Consider the following 14,405-nt stretch of genomic DNA (forward strand, 5'->3'; position numbering starts at 1 on the left):
ATATGAGATGTTCCATTGATTGAACACATTCAAAAGAAACCAAGATGCTATCTGCCTATGCCATTCCTACTGGCAAAAACCAATGTCTCTCTTATCATAAAAGAATGGAGCGTATCAACCTTTAGGTGCCTCTTGCAAGACTGAATGTGATCGTCCAAGTCAAGTTGGCTCCTTACTTAAATAAGCGTTGGGAGGCACTAATTCACACTGGTACCTCTGGGCCCGTGGTGGCAATTCCACATTCCCATGCTGCATATGACACACCGGTCTCTCCATGACAGACCAATGTTGACTGTCCACAAAGTGGTGCAACTGTTAATGATCGCCAAGCAATCATGGCTCCGATGATGATGATGATGATGTGGAAGGATTGATTGATTAAATCATCGCCTGACCAGCGAACATGGAAAGCTGTTAGAAAGTGCCATGAAAACTCTGACAATGCCACGTCCAACTCTGCCGCTAATTTTGGATGAACAAAAAATAAATAAAAATAAGCAGTTCCTGGTGTACGGGAGGAAGTCGGGAATATGTGGTCACAAGCTCACGGGGCTTTCTGCATGAACATCATGCTGCCAAACAGAAAACACACAGGAACCGTGACGAATTTAATTTAAAAAAATGTCGGCAATCACGATGCACCCATTGAAGGGTGAGCGTAACCATCATATACAAGTGATGCTTTGTTGTAAGTTTTCAATTAGTGCAGCAAACCACCAGATTCTAGGAATTAATTCTGATAGAGATGCTACAAATTCGTAAAACTGCATGACTCAGAACTATACATTCTACATGATTTACAAACGAGTGTAGATTATAATAACACATTCCTGCGGAGGGAGCTGGTAGGAACGTTGGGTTGATCGGTCAATGGCCAGGGTCAACGGCGGCGTGGTGTATTCCGCAAATATGCCCGACTGTGAGGGCGGGCACAAGCCGGCGTGAGTAGGCTAAACGTTGAGTTTTATAAGGGCACCACGGGGTGACCAGCCCCTCCCCACCCAGCCCCACCCCTCCCACCCAGCCCCACCCACCCAGCCCCTCCCCACCCAGCCCCTCCCCACCCTCCCCTCTCCACCCAGCCCCACCCCTCCCATTTTTGGATGCACGACGGACGGACACAATAATCCCGTGGGCTGGTGTAACCAGGAGGTTCCTACCAGTATAAATTCACTCAGCTGTTGTTTCTAAAGATATATTCTACTATTAATTCTCTATTATTCATATCACCGTGGATTATATTAGATTAACAGTGCTTAAAAAAAATACATTGTGACTAGCATTGGCCAAACATCACATTACCCAATTGGGATTGCACACTGAAGAGGTTCGACACGTACACATCACTGTAGCTTGCACACATTCACTCTTCAATACACATTCACACGTCACTGCAGTAGATTCTCATTCATATAAATGTAGATTCAACAGTCACATATGAAGGAAGATTCTAACAGAGCGCAGTAGTGGAGATTCAGTTTCACACCACACACAGATTGTCCTTTAGGCAAAAAAAATGTGTGCATTTGTGAACCGAATCGTGACCCCAGATGACGATGATGGAGTCCGTACAGGAGATGATTCAGTTACATCCTGAGTAAACAACAGGGATTCAACTCTTCCTGTCTCACCAGAAGGCCACAGAGGCACCCGACACGCCACCGGGCGTTACGTCACGACATCCACCCTGCGGCAACTCGGGGGGAAAAAAACTCTCTCGAGGGCGCCGTCTGTGCTCGGTGGTGGCGCGGGGGTCACGTACGCCGAACCACCCACTGCAATCAACGAACACCGACCTCGGGGCAAGGGAAAAACAAGCGAACGAACGCAACTGCAGGGGATGGTGCAGGGCAGTGGGGCTGGCTGTTGCGTTGGTGGGGGAACCGGACTTAATGACGTGCTCAAGATAAATAATAGAAGATTAAAACGTGGCCCACACGGGGTTCAGGAAGCGATTCGAGAGACGCTCTGTTGGAGGCAGGCGACAGAGTTCGTGTGCCACCATGGCCAGTTATTGAATGGACGTTGAACTTCTTTCGCACGGTATGTAGACGACCGTGCGGGGGGGAAGGACAACAAACTAAACACAAAAAGCAGTTCCAAAGAAATTAGTTTTCAATCTACACAATTTAAAAGTGCATAGCTTCTGTGGCTTCCTAGTATTGGAAGGAAGAGCATTCTACATGGTCACAAAAGCACATCTGAAAGCGAGCAATGCGGTGACCGTCCTTGTTCAATGGTTAGCCAAAAGCCACTGCACTGATGACCGGAGTTTGCAATAGTTTATGCTCCTTAGCGAGATTATTGAAGGTGGACCGAGATTAAATATTTTTGGTTCTTTCGGTAAAGTCACGTAGAATGGAAATAATAAAATAATAAAACATAATAAAATAATTCTCACGACGTTTCGGCCACAACGCAAGCAGCCGTCCTCAGGTGGAGAGCAGGTCTGTCGAGCAGAAACGTCGTGAGAATTATTTTATTGTGTTTTATTTTTATTATTTTATTATTTCCATTCTACGTAACTTTACCGAAAGAACCAAGAAGATGAATCCCTGCAGTCACGAAAGCTTTAAATCGAGATTAAATCTATGAAATAAAGGGGCTGACGAAGGGATAGGGGCGCTTTTTGGAATAAAAAGCTCCACCAGCGTACCTAATGGAGAACGTTTTATATCAGTATATATATTACCTGCTAGGACACTGACCAAAAATAACATGGAAAAGCTAAAACAAATACGCAAAGAAGCATGCAGAGGTGACAGAAAGAGAAACAATCAAGATTAGATTGTCTATCATTGTAATAAAATCCTTTCTATATAAATGCAGGACAGCCAGGTCAAATTGAAAACATAATTTTCAAGTTAACCAAGGTAGCGGTGGTTACACACGCATACAAGTCCTTTGCGAGTCCGCTTGTAGATAGTACACTGTTCAATTTAGTTTATTAAATTATCGCAAATGTGAAGTAAAAAACAAATATCAGCTGTAACATAAACTGAAACCTAAAGTGTGACATTGAGTGACCCTAGTGCGTCACCAAATAGAAATTTGCAAGCGTGCAACCATAACAATTTGTCAATGTTTACATAGGACGTGGTCATGAGTAAGACACGATAAAACACCCACGGGAGGTACATCTGTGCGTGGCTCCGTGGTTGGCATGCTGTGCTGCCAACCGGACGAACCGAGTTCGATTGCTGACGAAGGCTAACATTAATGGCGAATGACATCTATTTACATTTTATTTTATCAGGTTAGGCCCACTGACCTATATACAGTAGCTCTTTTTCCGAAGCGAGCCGGCCATAAATGCTAGCTCAACAAAGTGGTTTCGCATTTGGAAATTCATAGCAGCCGAATAATCTAAACGCGCGTTTCTAAAATGTGGAGGGAAAAACCGGAGGACCCGGAGAAAAATCCACGCGACTACGGGGAGAACGTGCAAACTCCAAATATACAGATGTCAGGGTCGGGATTGAACCCAAGACCTCCTGCATACCAGGCGAGGTAGTTAACATCTCACCACCACAGCACCTGGACCACAACCCACCAATGTCACAAACCCATAACCATAGCATAACGAGGCCTTCATATAGCAGTATATTGTCAAATGCTTATGAACTATTATTTTTATAATTGTCTTTTTTAAACAGATTAATTGGCAAATTATCACATCTCCAATCTATGTACAAGTATTATTTGGTTCTTTCGGTTAAGTCACGTCTAAAGATAAAATAATACATTAAATTAAATAATAGAATACGACGTTTCGATTGCAACACAAGCAATCATCATCAGGTATTCTATTATTTAATTTAATTTATTATTTTATCTTTAGACGTGACTTAACCGAAAGAACCAAATAATAATTCCTGCAGTCACGAAAGTTCTAAAATTAAGACTATTTACAAGTGTTTACCCATCTGGCATTTTCACTGAAAAATGGGAAGTATGAAAAATGCAGTGAAAATTTGAGACCAGCATGGTGAAGTATGGTCAAACAACCCCACCTGCCCCCATGAATAACATGGCAATGAGGAGGCCCTCATCCAGGAGTGCACTGTACTGACAAAATGGGCCGGGAACTATTTTATTATTAAATCATTGTAAATGTCGACGTGCCGAAGTTGGTTTGGGAAAAACGTACTCAGGAGGCTCACCCCGGCTGTGTCAGTCAAAACCGGTGGCCGCAAGTTCCTGATTTCAAAACCTATTTTCAGCCGCCCACGGATTTAAAAGTTTCTCAAACGTAGCAAGTTTATGGTGGCAGCCCTGCCTCCAACGCCTGCAACAAAAGACCTCATTACTCTACTTTAAGTTTGTTTGGTCACCGAATTCAGCCGATTCCAGCTGCGAGAGCTAAACATCTCAGTTTTGATTGCCACTGAAGGGTGTGAAGCCCACGCGTAGATAAGCGGATATTGAAACGATTGCAGAATCACGGCAGCAAGTTTTGTGTCGTCATCTTCTAGCGGCCAGTCTCTGACACAATGTGGTCTCTCTCCACTGCTCGCGGTGAGAACTCTTGAATAGAAATGTCTTTGACTCAAAACCATGTGACACAGACAGGAAAGCAGACAAAATCTGTGACAGAAAAAAGGTTAATAAAATATAAACATCAAAACCCACACGAAGGATTTATTGGACTGAGTTATGACAGCCAGTACTAAACAACTTACTGAAAGGTAGGTAAGAAACTAATTAAATAACCACACATTTAAATACTTAGGAACATGCTGAATGTGCTCAAATGCGACAACCCATGGGGGTTTAGTTCGCATTCGATTCATCATCCAGTTGTCTTCCCAACTCGGTTCGTCTTGATTGAACTGGGTGAAAGATCACCGAGATGAATTGCCTCGCCTTGTCAGAGTTTACCGGTATAGTGGAGGAGGTGCATGCAAAGAATGCCAAGCATGTCTTGGCAGGATCGGGTAAACAACTTGTAATTTTGAAGTACAAATGCCGAGGTAAAGAAATATAGACAATGGGGGAAGAAGAGGCGGCGATGCATGGAGGAGGGCCGGTCACCGAAACAGGTGGAGAGAGGTTCCGACGGACGTACTCCGAGACGGAGGTAAGTTAAGGGCTATCGCCAGGGTTTATTAAAGCTGTTACAATAATACACAGCAGGGTACACAACTCCCAGGGGCTAGGGGGGTCCTACTCTGAGTCCGGGTCCCTGCCGGCTAGCTTCGGTCTCTCTCTCTCGTGTCGGATCGTGGACTCTGCTGACTCCACCGACCGGAGAGAGAAGCACCTCTATGGCTACCACCGGCTTCTCCCCAGACTCCCTATTCGATCCCCTCTCTCTACCCCTGGTTCCCTCTTCACCCTTCTTACTCTACCCGTTCCCACAGTGACCCCGCTTACGTCACGGGGTATCCCTTAAGTACCCTAGGAGATGTGACGTCATCGCACTGAACGGCCCACCTGACGTCACGTCCCCATTTTACTCCTCTACACAGGCATTGGGCGAAGCACTCGGAGGTCGGCGGCCAATGGGAAGACCTCAAGGCAGACCGCGGCGATGATGAGATTACGAGGTGGGGTGCTGACTTTGCAACTGCTGCGAGATCTGGCAGGAGGGGTGGGGGAAGCGATGGCATCGTGTGGTGGTACTGGCAACGATGGCATTGGCAGTTGCCAAGTGACGCTTCGCTAAGTTTCCCCATCGCAATTCAATTAATGTTCTTGATTCGGGGTCACATTCAAGAAAATGTGTTTTCCCATCAACGCCTCCAGTGGTATACAGGTTTACACGAACCGATAACATTGAAAATATACAATAAAATTATCCATAGCTTTAAGTATTTTTTCAATACACAGCTGGAGCCAGTTAAGGTGGTTCTGGCACCTAGTAAGGATGCCTCCCGACAGACTCCCCCTTGAACTCTACCGGGCAGCAGCACGTCCCACTGGGCGAAAACCCCGGGGCCGGCACAGGACACGCTGGCGGTGGGACGATGTCACTCGGCTGGCCTGGGAACGCCTGGGAATTCCCAAGGAAGAGCTAGAGTCTGCCGCCAGAGAAAAGGGAGGTCTGGACCGCCACTACGCAACATGCTGTTGCTGCGACCCTTACCAGGACAAGTGGACTGAGAAACAAAGGAATGAACGAGCTGGATGAAGGCCTCTCCATGCCATGTCAGTCATGAATGATTGTGGCGGCAGTAGCAGGCAAAGACGAATAATAATTTTCACGATTACCTTTAAAGTTTTCTGTTAAGCACTTAGTTTCCTGTTATGACCAATGCCAATGAGTGCTGTGAATAGGATATTCTCATTTGGGTGTTCGGCCTGGCACAGGAGTGCCCTAAACTATCAACCCATGGGATTAATGTCTACCGAATATGATTAATTTGCGTTGTAACCCTGCGCTATTTCCCCCGATGACTTGAGTTACATTGTCAACCACAGTTAATATCAGTGGCGAACAATATCTGAACCGGCTATGGGCTTCCCACTTAAACCAACCAGGAATAACCAGTGTCAAGCATGATCAAACCACCCCATGACTGACACAGCTGGTCAGTCATTGGGGTGGATTGACAAAAGGCAGTAACAAAAAAACCTCAACCTCCACCCAACACTGACGCAAACATGCACTTACTTACATTCTAAAGTTCGTAGGTGCCTAATGTGAGAGGAACAGTTGTATTGCTCACTGTGTAATGATAGAGGCGTGTTCTTTACTGGGTTTAACACGTAGGCTTTTATTATTGGATATCGTGTTCTTTATTGGTTTTCATTAGGGCTGGGGTGATTCACCTCCCCCTGGGGATGGGATGAATTGGCACGGTTCAGGGTCACGATTCAACCGATGAGACTAAGAGGGGTCCTTGACTCAGCGCAATAAACGATTCCTTTTTATCGCTTTTCCAAATAAGGTTGAAGCGTTGATGTGCTGGTTTGGTCCATTTGCCGGCCTTGTAAGGGAGGCAGGACTACGCTCAAAAGTTCATTCGAAAGAAAAATACCGTTCTATAAAATAAGTTGAGATTACTTACTTATTCGAGAAAAAATGGAAAATTAATTTTGGGTTGCCTTATTTTCTTGGCGAAAAAAAAATCAAGTGCCAAAAGAATTATCCTTGCAAGCCAAGGCGATGCCATTCCGTGTGCTGCCATCTGCCTACGTCACAAGTCATGCATGCACCTCACCTCCCGATGAGGTCATTACGTGTGAAGTAGCCTTGCGAAATCACGTCATCGCATTGTTCGGCTCGGCGCGTACCATCATTCATGCAATGTTGGAAAGCGTTACTGAATCCATGCGTACGGATGTTTTTTCTTCCTCGCTTCAACATTGTGGTGAATGACAGAGGCTCTAATCTCCGAAGGAGTTAAGTAAAGCCATTCCAAATAGCATATACACATCATTGTATCAAACGAATACCGTCTACGATCAGATTAAATGATTCCGATGGTATCTGGATAAGAAATATCGATGTTGACAAAGCAAATGGAACCCATTCTGAAAAGTGGCCAAAAAAGTATGGAGAGGTGCATACTTGGAATTACACCGAGCGACAAAAAGGAACAAGTATAAGTTACAGACATAATTTGAAAAAAAGATTAACGCAGCCCGCGGTTCTCGAACAGATGACTAAATGACAGAGCTGCAGCCAAAGAAGACAACGCGCCCCCAAGAGAACGTCTACCATGGAGATGGAGCTGTTGAATCAGCTCCCCGTGCAGGTGCTACATGGATTGTTGCATTGAAAACCAACGTGCAAAAAATAAAAGTTCCATACAAAAAAAAATCTGTTTTGCTGTAGTCCCATTTCACATGCAAGGGGCGATGCTATTGACTGGGTGTGATTTCGTGCGTTGGGTGTCATTGAAATGTGAACGCTAAATTTAAAAAGGGAAGAATTCGTTCATAAGCATGTGACACTGTTTTTAATAAGCCAACTGGATACATCCGCTTTAGTGAAGGCACTTAAGAAACTCAACTTTCGTTTTTATACACACATTTATAATACATTTTCCTAAACCCCAAACCATTAATCATGATTGTGTTCATAGCCGGAGCAGTCCCAACAAACCCCGACCTACTTTGAGAGAGCTCTTGACAGCTCCTGCTGTTATACTGGTAGGAACCTCCTGGTTACACCAGCCCACAGGGGATTATTGTGTCCGTCCGTCGTGCAGGGAGGGGCTGGGTGGGGAGGGTGGGGCTGGGTGGGGCTGGGTGGGGAGGGTGGGGTGGGGCTGGGTGGGGAGCGTGGGGAGGGGCCGTGTGGGGAGGGGCTGGGTGGGGGGGCTGGGTGGGGATGGGCTGGGTGGAGGGTGAGGCTGGGTGGGGGGTGGGAGGGGTGGGGCTGGGTGGGGAGGGGCTGGTCACCCCGTGGTGCCCTTATAAAACTCAACGTTTAACCTACTCACGCCGGCTTGTGCCCGCCCTCACAGTTGGCCATATTTGCGGATACACCACGCCACCGTTGACCCTGGCCATTGGCCGAGCAACCCAACGTTCCTACCAGCTCCCTACCAGCTCCCTCCGCAGGAATGCGTTTTCCATATCCCCCAGAGTATAGGATTCTCCAGAAAGAAAGACGCACCTAAAAACTCGTCCCCAATGTCACTAGAGCTATACGAATCTGGTCACACACACACACCTTCTGGATTATGAGCAGCAAACGTAACCATTGCTCTTAAAATACAAGAGCAAAAGAAGTCACATTCATATTATTGGTTCTTTCGGTAAAGTCATGTAGAAGGGAAACAATTCAATAATAAAAATATAATACATTAAAATTCTCACGACGTTTCGACTGCAACACAAGCAATCATCATCGGGTGACTTTACCGAAAGAACCAAGAATATGAATCCCTGCAGTCACGAAAGCTTTAAATCAAAATAGAAGTCACATTCGTCAAATAAACATTACCTAATGAGGACAAAAATATCATAGGTGGCGTTTCGGGCACTGGGCCTCCTTCAAAGCACATCGAACAGAGTCGGGAAAGTCCTTTTTATAATCCAGAAGAGGATACTGCAATAATGGAAGTGTCCTGGAGAGAGAGAGAGAGAAAAGAACGCTTGATTAAACTGCAAAAGGCCTATTGTCCAGAGAGGGTTTTTGTTGGGAGTAGGCGGATCAAGTGAATGTTCTGTTTCCATGTTCACCACAAGTACCGAATGCGGTTAATGCAGACTTGGCTCCTCGCAAAATGTATCTATTTGGTGTTTGAACATGTCAACACCTGCTGTTTTATTACCAGAAAGGATAATAACACCTATTCATTCTTTGATACTGGCAACAAGAACAAACAAAAACGGTCCCACGATACAAGTGTTGACGGCGTGGTCACGAGCAGGGGAAAAAGACAATCGGAGTTGATCCACAGCAGCTTGGCACAGATGCCAACGAAGCCACGATCCGGTCGAATTAAACAAACGTGGGTGTGAAACATCATTTTGCCTCGCTCTCAGTACTGGGGTGAAGGTTTTGGTCACGACTTGCTGCAGGAAAGGCTCAAATCCAGCGACGTTGGAAGAACTGCGTTGCAGAATCGGCAACGTTGCCTGGTTTTGCAGCGACGTTTGCGCAACGATTGAAAGGGAATAACAGACAGCGAACAACATTTTACGCGTTGCAAAGTTGCACCATTTGACCGTCACGTCTGGAAGGCAACGCCGCCCGTTTAACAAAAAAGTGTACGCTCGGCAGTGTTGCCCAACTGCTTAAAGCAGTTGGGGGGTGGTGATATTATTGGTTCTTTCGGTAAAGTCACGTAGAAGGGAAATAAAAATATAAAACAATAAAAATTCTCACGACGTTTCGACTGCAACACAAGCAATCATCAAATGCTGTGGATTTCACACCTGATGATGATTGCTTGTGTTGCAGTCGAAACGTCGTGAGAATTTGTATTGCTTTATATTCATATTATTTTATTATTTCCCTTCTACGTGACTTTACCGAAAGAACCAAGAATATGAATCCCTGCAGTCACGAAAGCTTTAAATCAAAATTCAGTGGGGGGTGGTGATAACACGTTACAGCGTGCCCGACCATGTTTAACCATTCATATTCGTTGGGTCTTTCGGTAAAGTCACATAGAACCAAACAGATAAAGTAAACGTGACTTTACCGATAGACCCAAAGAATATCAACTCCTGCAGTCACAAAAGCTTCAAGTCAATATTCAACCATTCAATTGAATCTGTCAAAATCATTATCAACATTTTGTTTGTGGGATTTGTATGCGCGGTAAGATCTCCCCACTCTCTCACCTGATCGTTTCATATATATTTTGAAAACCTAGGTATAACTATCCACTTCTCCCTGGCGATTTAAATGATTTTTCTTTTACCGCGTGGTGAATGTAGCGGTCACTAGTGGCTCCAATTTGCATACAATCCTTTAAAAAAAAAGTCGAATCCGACACGCGTTTTGAGTGCTGTAGGTGTCGTGAGCTTGTGCATGTACATCTACAGGACTGCAGCCCTGTTTGGATGTGTGTGTGTGGGGGGTGTTTAACCTTTGCGGGTTCATGGAGCTCATTTGACCATACTTCACCACGCTGGTCAGTGCGGATTCGTGAAGGCGGGGCGAGCTTGCCGATCGATATTAATCGCATCTTTGCGTTGCTAAACCTCAACACGCACAATCCCCTGTGGCTCCAAATTCTCACTTGGTCACGGAATGTCACTTCAGCGCCCTCAAATCAACATCCAAAAAGGCCTCATTCACCCGCACGCGTCTGGCCGACTGCAGCAGCCGTGACCGTTCTCCTTGCGAACATCAACGCAGCATCACCAGCAGTTCCAAGGATCACCTCACCCACCCACCCACCGACCCCCCCTGAAGAACACCAACCTGGAGAGAAGTGTGGGGGACCAGAGGGCGGATTCACCGCCTCGGTTTACGGCCGCCTCGAGACCGCCGCTGCTGCTGCTGCCGCTGCTGCTGATGTTGATGTCGTCCCGACTGCTGCTGGTGGTGGAGAGTGTGCGGATGGTGTTTCTCGAAGCTGCTGCTGCTGTTGTTGCTGTTGTTGTTGCTGTTGTCCACCGCTGCTGCTGCTGTCACCGAAGCCGTCGTTCCCGGCTGCCCTTTGGTGAAGCTGCCGTTGTTGCGAGGTCGCCCGTGTGGGTGGAGGGTGGAGGGGGGTTCTTTATGTTTGGCGCGGTGTCGGTGTGGACCCGTTGTTGTGAACTCTGTGTTGTGTTGTTTGCCGGCGATGTTGCTGCTTCAGCCGAGTGCTGCTTCTGCTGCTGTTCAGTCTCCGCTTCGTTAGAGCCGCCACCGCTCTCCGCCTTCAGACCTCTCGTCTCCTCTCTTCTCCTCTCTCCTTTGTGGCCTCTTCCCTTCACCGCCCGCGCCGAGCCACGGCTAATGTTATAACAATGCCGCCACGTACGCTCCCGCCTCTGCTCGCCGCGTCCCGCAACGCTCTTGCTGCTGCTGCTGCTGCCCTAACGCTGCGTAATCATTGACAAACATCCGGCGCTCGGCGGCCGCAATTATCGCCCAGCATCGAGAACGAGGAAGACTCCCGTTGGGAGGGCGGTTCGCGAGACCAGCCGAGACCGGGGGGGGTCGGGGCGGCGGGAGGGCCCAGGCAAGGAGGGGGGGGCCCGAGCGCGACTAGGCCTCGCTTGTGGGAAGCCGCCGGGAATGGTGGTGGACGCGCGGGTGAAGCGGGAGGGCAGCGAGGGCTCGACCGAACGTTGCGGGGCCGTGCGGGCCGAGAGAGACCGGCAAGGAAGGGCCGAGGGTGGCGGCAGTAGAAGCCGAGGTTAAGCCAAAAGTTGGGGCCTCGACCGCAAGTAGTGCCCGGATGTTTACGTCATCGTGTACCGATGCGCGCCCGGCTCCCTCCACCGTGACGGAGCACAGTTCGCGACATCACCGCACATCGCACCACATCCGCGTTATTTGCTTAGGGAACTATTTAGTCCTTAATTGACACTTTCAGGACGCTCCCGAATTAAAACGTTTGGGCCAATCCCATTATTATTTAGTGCTCTGCATTCCAAATTAATGTCGAACGCACTTTATTGGGTTTAATAATATTGTGATAAAAGGAGCAAAACCAATCAAACTACTTACGAATACTGTATCTCCAAAACAGGTCTAAATATCATTTCCTCTACTGGCCTTTTTAGACGAATGTTAACCAACAGAGTTGGTGTAAGGTCCGAGTGTCAACATTACATCATACGAGCCCCGTTGAGTAATGGACACTTCTTCTTTTCCAGAACACTTCCCCCCCCCCACCCATAAATCTGTGGGCCCTGCTGCCTTCCTGTGCCTCTTCCGCCACTCACTCCTGTCCTGGGTCATCCATAATCTTCCACGTCCACTCCACAGTCCCTCACATCCTGGCCTCAACACTTGCAACCTCCTCTCCGTCTTGGCGCCACGGTGGCTAGGAGATGTTAACTACCTTGCCTGCTACACAGGAGGTCGTGGGTTCGATCCCGACCCTGACGCCTGCTGCTGTATATTTGGAGTCTGCGTGTCTCTCTCTCATCATCATCACGGTGGCTAGGAGATGTTAACTACCTCGCCTGGTATACAGGAGGTCTTGGGTTCGATCCCGACCCTTACGCCTGCTGCTATATATTTGGGGTTTTCGTGTCTCTCTCATCATCACGGTGGCTAGGAGATGTTAACTACCTCGCCTGGTACACAGGAGGTCTTGGGTTCGATCCCGACCCTGACGCCTGCTGCTATATATTTGGGGTTTGCGTGTCTCTCTCATCATCATCACGGTGGCTAGGAGATGTTAACTACCTCGCCTGGTACACAGGAGGTCGTGGGTTCGATCCCGACCCTGACGCCTGCTGCTGTATATTTGGAGTTTGCGTGTCTCTCTCTCTCATCATCATCATCACGGTGGCTATGCGATGTTAACTACCTCGCCTGGTGTACAGGAGGTCGTGGGTTTGGATTCCGACCCTGACGCCTGCTGTAGATTTGGAGTTTGCGTGTCTCTCTCATCATCATCACGGTGGCTAGGAGATGTTAACTACCTCGCCTGGTACACAGGAGGTCGTGGGTTCGATCCCGACCCTGACGCCTGTTGTGTATGTGGAGTTTGTATGTTCTCCACGTGGTCGTGTTAAATTTCTTTGGGTCCTCCGGTTTTCCCCTCTACGTTGAGAAACAAAACGTGTTTAGAGCATTTGGCTGCGATACATTTCCACACGATATGCTGCTTCGTTGGGCTATCATTTGTGGCCAGGTCGCTTCTGGAAAAATAGCTATATAGCCCACTGGGTCTATACCTGATAAAATACATAAACAACGTTACATATTTAGGCCTGCCTCTGCACCCTGGTGCTTCCATACGTTCATCAAGTGTGTTTTTTATGATGTGGCTTTGCTCTAACATGTCCTACTTAAGCCATCTCAGTAGACCTTATTTCAATGTTAGTTTAACGCGTAGGCTTTTGCTACCAATATCCATATTAGAGGGTTTTTTTGGGATTAGATCGCGTAAATGTAAACGTGTCGTTAAACCCGCCACCAACTGACGCAGGAACAAATTGGCATTTTTGTTGTTTACGTGACAAACCTTACTAATTGTCCGTGCCGAGTGGTGGCAGGTTTAATGACGCATTCATTTTTATGCAATCTAACCCAAGAACACCTCTATTATGTTTGATTTAAAGCTTTCGTGACTGCAGGGATTCATCTTCTTCGTTCTTTCGGTAAAGTCACGTAGAAGGGAAATAATCAAATAATAAAAATAAAACATAATAAAATACAATTCTCACGACGTGTTCGGCCACAATTCTCACGACGTTTCGGCCACAACGCAAGCAGCCGTCCTCAGGTGAAGAACAGGTCTGTCGGAAAGACAGCGTTTGAATGAAGCGTTTGAATGAACGCTGTCTTTCCGACAGCAAGCAGCCGTCCTCAGGTGAAGAACAGGTCTGCCGGAAAGACAGCGTTTGAATGAAGCGTTTGAATGAACGCTGTCTTTCCGACAGACCTGTTCTTCACCTGAGGACGGCTGCTTGCGCTGTGGCCGAAACGTCGTGAGAATTGTATTTTATTATGTTGTATTTTTATTATTTCCCTTCTACGTGACTTTACCGAAAGAACCAAGAACACCTCTATTATGGTTTATTCCAGTGTGTCCAAGATTCGGTTCCAACATCCACTCCTTGTTGCCACCTTCCCCGTCTTCTCGTTTCTGACCCGACACAGTCTTTGTGACCCCTGGGGTTCACTTCGTCCTCCTCTGTCTTTGTGGTGCACAAGATCTGATCCTCCTCCCCCACCCCCCACCCCCTTAGAAAATGAACCGACTTTGGAATGCGGTTGAAACCTTTGGACCAACGTTGGCTCTTTGGCTTTTAATTCGAGTCCATAAATGAGACCCTCGTGTTAGCGACTGGTCTCATGAACGTCTTCTAAACGCTTCCCTATCGAC

General features: G+C 47.2%; 1 protein-coding gene across 1 annotated transcript in view; it reads right to left on the minus strand.

Annotated features, from left to right (window-relative positions):
- LOC144732581 (cytoplasmic protein NCK2-like) overlaps positions 1 to 11,806 on the minus strand; it is a 30,942-nt gene extending 19,136 nt beyond the window's left edge. The window contains exon 1 of the mRNA XM_078614031.1: positions 10,835 to 11,806. The gene's annotated coding sequence lies outside the window, so the exon portion shown is untranslated. The remainder of the gene's footprint in view (positions 1 to 10,834) is intronic.
- Positions 11,807 to 14,405: the final 2,599 nt, after the last annotated feature.

Source organism: Lampetra planeri, chromosome 43 (genome assembly GCF_965212315.1).
Source record: "Lampetra planeri chromosome 43, kcLamPlan1.2.h2, whole genome shotgun sequence".
NCBI classification, from domain to species: Eukaryota; Metazoa; Chordata; class Hyperoartia; order Petromyzontiformes; family Petromyzontidae; genus Lampetra; species Lampetra planeri.